The following is a 7,969-nucleotide window of genomic DNA, read 5'->3' as shown; positions in this document are numbered from 1 at the left end:
CAGCTGTGCAGTGCTGCCCGGGAGCATCCAGTCTGCTCCCTGGCCTTGTGGTAGGCCTGCCAGAGCTCTTTAATTTTCATCCGGCATTGGTCCAGTTGTGGCCTTTGTCAGCCATGCTGGTGGTGGTCCAGCCATAGACATCCACATTTCACTTTCTGGTACAGAGATCCTAGAGGTTGGTCTCTTCTCCCCAGACCTCGATGAGGTCCAGGATCTCCACACCGGAGACTCCATCTCCACACACGCGCTACTGAAACCTTGGCCAGTGGCAGCCAAGGGAGCGGCAAGAGTGCTGGCAGCTGTGGGAGACTCTGAGGGAGTGTTGGGGTCAGTCATGGCTCTCTGGCATACTGCTGTGTGACTGGGGCTTTCACAGCTTGTCACATGGGACAAGCCACTCTCCTGCCGCTAGGAGTTTTATGCTCTGCAGGAGAAGAGGAGCAGTGGAGATGCCAGGTCTGACCAGAGTGGTCTGGACTGCAGCTGTGAGAGGCCTCTGGAGGCTAATTACTTTGAATTAGCAGCACTGGGACATCCACACTAATGCTATTTTGAAATAATTTCAAAATCAGTGGTATTCCCTAAGGAAAGCAGGAGTACAGATTTCAAAATAACTAGCCCATTATATAGAAATAACAGGCTTGATAGTGTGGACACTCTGCTTATTAATCCTACATAAGTTCTGACAAAGTGGGTCTTTGCCCACAAAAGCTTATGCTCTAATAAATCTGTTAGTCTATAAGGTGCCACAGGACTCCTCGTCGCTTTTACATAAGGGGAGTTATTTTGAAATAACTCCCTAGTATAGACCAGGGTTCAGAGTCCAAAAGCCTTATCAAAACACTTCATTTTGATTTTTTTTCTCTCTGAACACAAATGGACTTGTTCCCAACTGAACATCTTGATTGCCACAAATTATAATGGGAGGGCTTTTTTAAAAATGATTTTTTTTTCAAATCTAATTTTTGTTTTCTGTCTCTCCATTGCCTTTATCTAGTTAATTCCCATTTACTCTCTTTCCATTACGGGTGTCACTTTTTCCCCTTCATTTACTTTTTATTTAGGTTACGGTCCACATCCATATGGCCTCCACAAAACTAGTTTCTCCTTTAGAGTTAGCTTTCAAGCTGCCTTCATTTTCTTCTGACCTCTACTTTAAAATGCACTTCAATAAATTATTAATATAGTCGCTTCCCTGAGGACTTAGTGCTTGTCTTTTCTATAGTGTCTGCCTGTCATGGGCTATTACTGAGTTACATCAGCTGGGCAGCAGCTGCTAGTAATCAAAACTTGTCCATTTTTCCTTTTGGCTTCTGCACCACCCAACATACACAAGCTGATATATTTTACAAGTTTCATTCCCTTGCCTGTGCTGAGGTTAAGGCTGGAGGTTAACTATGTGTCAATTCAGTCCAGGTATGAAAGCAAGCAATGAAAACTATATAGGTTCTTCTGTTGATTGAATGGGCAAATGCATATATAAACATCAAAATCCCTCCAGGATTTTCATAGCCTCATATCTAATTATAGGTAGGATATCATGTCATGTGGACACTGATACAGTCTCTTGGCTGGGTTTTATTCCAACAACATTCTAGACAAGCCAAAATACTATAGCCCTTTAAGCCCTACAATAAAATAAAGTAATAGCTGTGTATAAATATTTATCTAATACCAGAGGTAAGTCCTAGTTCTCATTTCTCAGCTCATTCATCCCTAATCTTCTATTCCCCACTTGCTAGTGTAGCAGAACAAATGGTTATGGGAGAAGATTCCACTCCTGGCTTTTTGCTTTTTATATATGTAAATATCTTTCAAGATGACAGAACAATTAAGCATTTCACATAAAAGGTGTGTCAGTTAAAACTTCTAATACAATTGAGCAACAATGAAATCTAAACACAATGTAAGGCTTCTCAAGTTTGATGCCTCTAAATTACATTTCCATGTATATGTTGGGAATTTTTTATTTGTATGTTTTATCTCCTAAAATGTTAAAATAATAAGCTATAAGTAAATCTAAAACAGATTGGAAATATTTTAAAAATCTTTTTAAAAACCTCAAAACAAAATTTGCAATTTTTTTAAATTAACTGTTTCTTCCCATTTAAACTAACTCTATCCATAGCGCTTTCCTAGCCCCTCCCCACACAGATTAATATTAGCTTACTTAGCATGGAGCACTGAAACTATTGTTTGTAGGTAAATTCCTTTTTTGTATTGAAATGTGTGCAGAATCCACACTCACAGTACTTTATTTTAAAATCTGCTGTACACCACAAATAAAAGACACCTTATTGGATCAATTAGGAGAATTCCCTCTTGGTCATTAGTTACAGGACACATACTTTGTGAGAAATCTTTATGATTTTAAAGTACAATGTTCTGAGGAATATGTGGTCCTGTTGGTCAATATACCAAGTATCACATCTCTGGAGATGTGATTTCAAATCCTGGACTGAAGTCACATATGAGAGTGAAACTGAATTTAAGTCACACATAACCACCTCACTACCCCCTCTCATATGCAATAACCTTTTCTTGACTGGCTGAACAGTGGGAATAGGCAAAGCCTAAAGTGACAGTTCACATCACACTTTTGCGTGAACTCAGAAGTAAGCCTACACCATGAAGCTCAGTTTAGCTGTTCCCCCCTCATAATCATTAAAAAGTAAATTCACTGAGAACATTTAAAACACTCCTTATTTTCCACCTCTAGTTTACTGTTGGCATCTATACTTTCTTTGGATTTAGGTAAGAATATAAAAACTAATCAACTGCTGAGCTCAAGGCAGTGGGGTACAACATGGCCTGCTACAACCACATCAGGAAAATACTGGGTTTTCTATAGCAAAGGGACCAAAAAAATTCTGAATAAAACAAAGCAGGTGTAGGTCTCAAACCTTAAAAAATTAGAGGCAGCTTCTCTTTACAACCTACCCAGCACACACGCAACTTAGTATCTATTTGAAGGCACAGAAACCCTTGTCTTAACCCTGACTTTGTAGAGGGATGTACATCCAACCCCCACGCAAACGCTGTTAAGTCTATCTATGTTACAACATCTGTAGAACTCTGATCATAAATCTTGTTTTATTGAAAGCCCATGGAGTGAAAAGAAGTCACTGAGCAGTGGTCACTGAGGACCTGTCTGTCAGACTCAAATAAATGCCAGTCTGAAAATGTGTGACTTCAAGAACTGTAAAGACGAATTAACACATCTTGCAGATGACTCTGGCTAGATTTGTTTGCTGTAAGCAATTCTCACTGAATGTGTGAAGAGAACTGCTGTTGGTTAATTCCTAATTATGTCATTTCAAATCAAAATATAGCTCTTCAGCCACAGAAGTGTGGATCACTTTATCGGAAGTGCCACACATGGATAGAAAATGGAGCACTGCGCTAGGACAAGGGGAGGGGGAGAAACTTTTATTTTAAAAGAACAAGAAGTCTGCAAAATGCCATGTAAGAGGAGATTTTCACTGCACCTCAAAGGTGTTTCTATGCTGCACCTGGGACATGGTTTTGTCAGACAGAATTGTGCTAGCGAGGCTCACAATGGGCTGCCAAAAATAACTCTGTGAACATTGTGGCACCACCAAAGACTCAGGCCAGTGTGAGTCCCAACTCAGGTGTCTAGACCATGCCTTCATCACTGCTGAAATGTTTACACAGCCATTTGTAGTGCGCTAGTGCTCGCACTGGCAACTCAAGTTCATCTACCTAGGCTGGGAGGCTCAATCCCAGCTGCATTGACCACACAGATTCAGTGGCACAGGGCCAGGAGAACTGGTGCTTAGTTGGCTTTGAGATACTGGTGCCTCATCCTAATTCTGGGATGCAGCTTTGGCCAGTGTAGACCCCAGAAAATTTAGCTATCCCTGAAAGGTAAGTTACAGTTTCCTGTCCACATGTTATGGACAGTACTGCCCTAAAGCCCGGCCCCTTTCCAGCCTAATTCTAAAAGCCACTTCAGCTCCACCATGACATGCCCTCAGGAATTTGACCTTGATGGAGTCCAGTAAGGGTGTAAAAGGGAAGTATTGGAAGAAAACATCCCTTCCTTGCCTTCCAATATGTTTTGAGAATACTCAAAGAACTTGAGGAGAGTTGGAAGTATTTCAAAGAGACGTTGTTAAGGGCCCAAAAGCAAACAATTCTGCTGTGTAGGAAAAATAGAAAATATGGCAAAAGACCAGCTTGGCTTAACAAGGAGATCTTGCATGATCTCAAAATAAAAAAGGAGTCACATAAAAAATGGAAACTAGGACAAATAACAAAGGATGAATATAGGCAAGCAACACGGGAATGCAGGGTCAAGATTAGAAAGGCAAAGGCACAAAATGAGATCAAACTAGCTACAGGCATAAAGAGAAACAAGAAGACCTTGTATAAATACATTAAAAGCAAGAGGAAGACCAAGGACAGGGTAGGCCCACTGCTCAGTGAGGAGGGAGAAGCAGTAACAGGAAACTTGGAAATGGCGGAGATGCTCAATGACTTCTTTGTTTCGGTCTTCACCGAGAAGTCTGGAGGTGTGCCTAACGTAGTTAATACAAGCAGAGAGAGGGTAAGTTTAGAAGATAGGATACACAAAGAACAAGTTAAAAATCACTTAGGAAAGTTAGATGTCAGCAAGTCATCAGGTCCTGATGAAATGCTTCCCAGGATACTCAAGGAGCTGATAGAGGAGGTATCTGAGCCTTTAGCTATGATCTTTGAAAAATCATGGAAGACAGGGGAGATTCTAGAAGACTGGAAAAGGGAAAATATTGTGCCCATCTATAAAAAGGGGAATAAGAACAACCCAGGAAACTACAGACAGGTCAGTTTAACGTCCGTCCCAGGGAAGATAATGGAGCAGGTAATTAAGGAAATCATATGCAAACACTTGGAAGGTAATAAAGTGATAGGGAATAGCCAGAATGGGTTTGTGAAGAACAAGTCATGCCAAACTAATCTGATAGCTTTCTTTGATAGGATAACGAGCCTTGTGGATAAGGGAGAAGCGGTGGATGTCATATACCTAGACTTTAGTAAGGCATTTGATACGGTCTCGCATGATATTCTTATTGATAAACTAGGCAAATATAACTTAGATAGGGCCACGATAAGGTGGGTGCATAATTGGCTGGATAACCGTAGTCAGAGAGTTGTTGTTAACGGTGCTAAATCCTGCTGGAAAGGGATAACAAGTGGAGTTCCGCAAGGGTCTGTTTTGGGACCCGTACTGTTCAATATCTTCATCAATGATGTAGATATTGGGATAGAGAGTACGCTTATTAAGTTTGCAGATGATACCAAACTGGGTGGGGTTGCAACTTCTTTGGAGGATAGGGACATAATTCAAAATGACCTTAGCAAGTTAGAGAAATGGTCAGAGGTAAACAGGATGAAGTTTAATAAAGAGAAATGCAAAGTGCTCCACTTAGGAAGGAACAATCAGTTCCATACATACAAGATGGGAAGCGACTGTCTAGGAAGGAGCATGGCGGAAAGGGATCTAGGGGTCATAGTGGACCACAAGTTGAATATGAGTCAACAGTGTGATGCTATTGCAAAAAAAGCAAATATGATTCTAGGTTGTATCAACAGGTGTGTTGTAAGCAAAACTCGTGAAGTCATTCTGCCGCTCTACTCTGCACTAGTTAGGCCTCAGCTGGAGTACTGTGTCCAGTTCTGGGTGCCACATTTCAAGAAAGATGTGGAGAAATTGGAAAGGGTACAGAGAAGAGCGACAAGAATGATTAAAGGTTTAGAGAACATGACCTATGAAGCCAGGCTTCATGAACTGGGCTTGTTTAGTTTGGAAAAAAGAAGATTAAGGGGGGACATGATAGCGGTTTTCAAATATCTAAAAGGGTGTCACAAGGAGGAAGGAGAAAATTTGTTCCTCTTGGTTTCTGAGGACAGGACAAGGAGTAATGGGCTTAAAGTGCAGCAAGGGAGGTTTAGATTGGACATTAGGAAAAAATTCCTAACTGTCAGGGTGGTCAAATATTGGAATAAATTGCCAAGGGAGGTGGTAGAATCTCCCTCTCTGGAGATATTTAAGAACAGGCTAGATAGACATCTGTCAGGGATGGTGTAGACGGAGCTTGGTTCTCCCTTGAGGGCGAGGGGCTGGACTCGATGACCTCTCGAGGACCCTTCCAGTCCTATGATTCTATGATTCTGTGTCACCAACAGAACCCTTACACATTACAAAAGGGTAGCACATAACTCAGAATATTACTAAAGGCTTATTACTGACATTGCTATTACCACTGTAAATTAGCCCATCTATTTGGGTGATAAAAGTTAGGCATCAAAGTTTGAAAATTTTCATGTGACTTGGCCTAAGCTATACATTGAAGTTCTGATCCTGCAAAGACTTATAAATGTGTTTAACTTCACATACTGTGAGTAGCCTTATTAAGAGCCAGTGGGCTTACCCACAGTGCATAAAGTTAGGCACAGGCTGAAGTCATTGCTGGAGCAGGTCCTTAAGCCCCAAACTGATCTGTGTAGGTGGATTTCTGCAATAATGGGGTGTCACTTTCACTGCATCCTCAGATCACTTTACAATTAATCCATATAGCACTTCTATGCATCTCATACCTCATAAGAGTGGGTATTAATATGCCAAGATTACAGACAGGAAAGCCAAGGCAGAAAAGTTAAGAAACCCACCCACAAGGAGCTAGAGTCAAAGCTGACTGAAGTTCCTGACAGTCCTGTACTCAGACCATCACAACCAACAGTTTATCAAAGGCACTTTTTACATTCACAGAGTGTATCCTGAACCTCCAGGAGTGGAGGAGGGTGGGAGGAGAGGTGATTTTTGCCTCCAGACTTCAGTGGATTCTATTTTTTCCTCAAAGTTAGGCTGTCTCATAAGCCAGTTCTTATCAGAGATTGGGACAGTGAATTAAATATAGGGTCCAAAGTTTGGATTAGAATATGAAGTTCTGCAAAATCTGTGGGTGTTGAGATAGCAGACGTTAGTACTAACTTAGAAATAGCCACCCATAAGGATCATCTTCTGTTTGTACGCAGAGCAAAACATAATAAATATAATGAATAAACATAATAAATGCAGTGCCCTCCATTCCACATCTCAAAGTGCTTTAAATTCAGTGAAGAGTCAGACCTCGCAAAGTCCATAGGAAACTGGAAAGCATTTCATTAAAAACAATTCTCCCCCATGTAAAGAGAGGAAATGGCACAAGGAATTTGAGTTTCCAAGAGTTACAGAAGACGACCTCGATAGAGCAGATCTTCTGATTATATCCAGTGCTGAATCTCAGTATTTCTATTCCTCTCTACCATTTGTCACTATGTATGTCTACACAGCAGGGCTAAAGTCAAATTAAGCTACGCGATTTCAGCTATGCCAATTGCATAGCTTAAGTTGAAATAGCCTAATTTGACTTTTGGTGCTGTCTACACAGCAGGAAGCCAAAGGAAGAATGCTTTTCCTTTAACTTTCCTTACTCGTTGTGAAATGAGGGTTACCACGAGTCAGAGTAAGAAGTCCTCCAGCATTATTTTGAAATAAAGGCTTGTGGCATAGATGCACTCTTTGTTATTTCGGAAAAACGTTAGTTACTCCGAAATCAATAATGCTGCTGGGTAGACCTTAATTCCACAGTACTTGAAACTAGAGAAATTATATTCGCCCCGTCCCCCTATAACTTTTAACATATTAATTAGAAGAATGTGCTAACAGTATCATTACAGAAGTTGGTCCAATAAAAGATCTTATCTTACACCCACCTTGTCTCTCTTATGAACAGCAATTATATTTTTAAAGGAAAGTTATAACACTGTTATGAAATTTAACATAAAAAAATTAGACTCTTGAAAATTATCCTTTAACTATTAGCATAGGATTTAAAATGTCAAGCTTGAAGAGCAGAACAGTATTGCTAGTTTTAAAGACACTTTTATTCCTAAATAGTTCAGTTCAGCAACAGTTTTCAAATAC

The sequence above is a fragment of the Pelodiscus sinensis genome, chromosome 1 (genome assembly GCF_049634645.1).
Source record: "Pelodiscus sinensis isolate JC-2024 chromosome 1, ASM4963464v1, whole genome shotgun sequence".
Classification (NCBI taxonomy): domain Eukaryota; kingdom Metazoa; phylum Chordata; order Testudines; family Trionychidae; genus Pelodiscus; species Pelodiscus sinensis.
The sequence above is the reverse complement of the archived record's forward strand: the minus strand, read 5'-3'. Positions refer to the sequence as shown.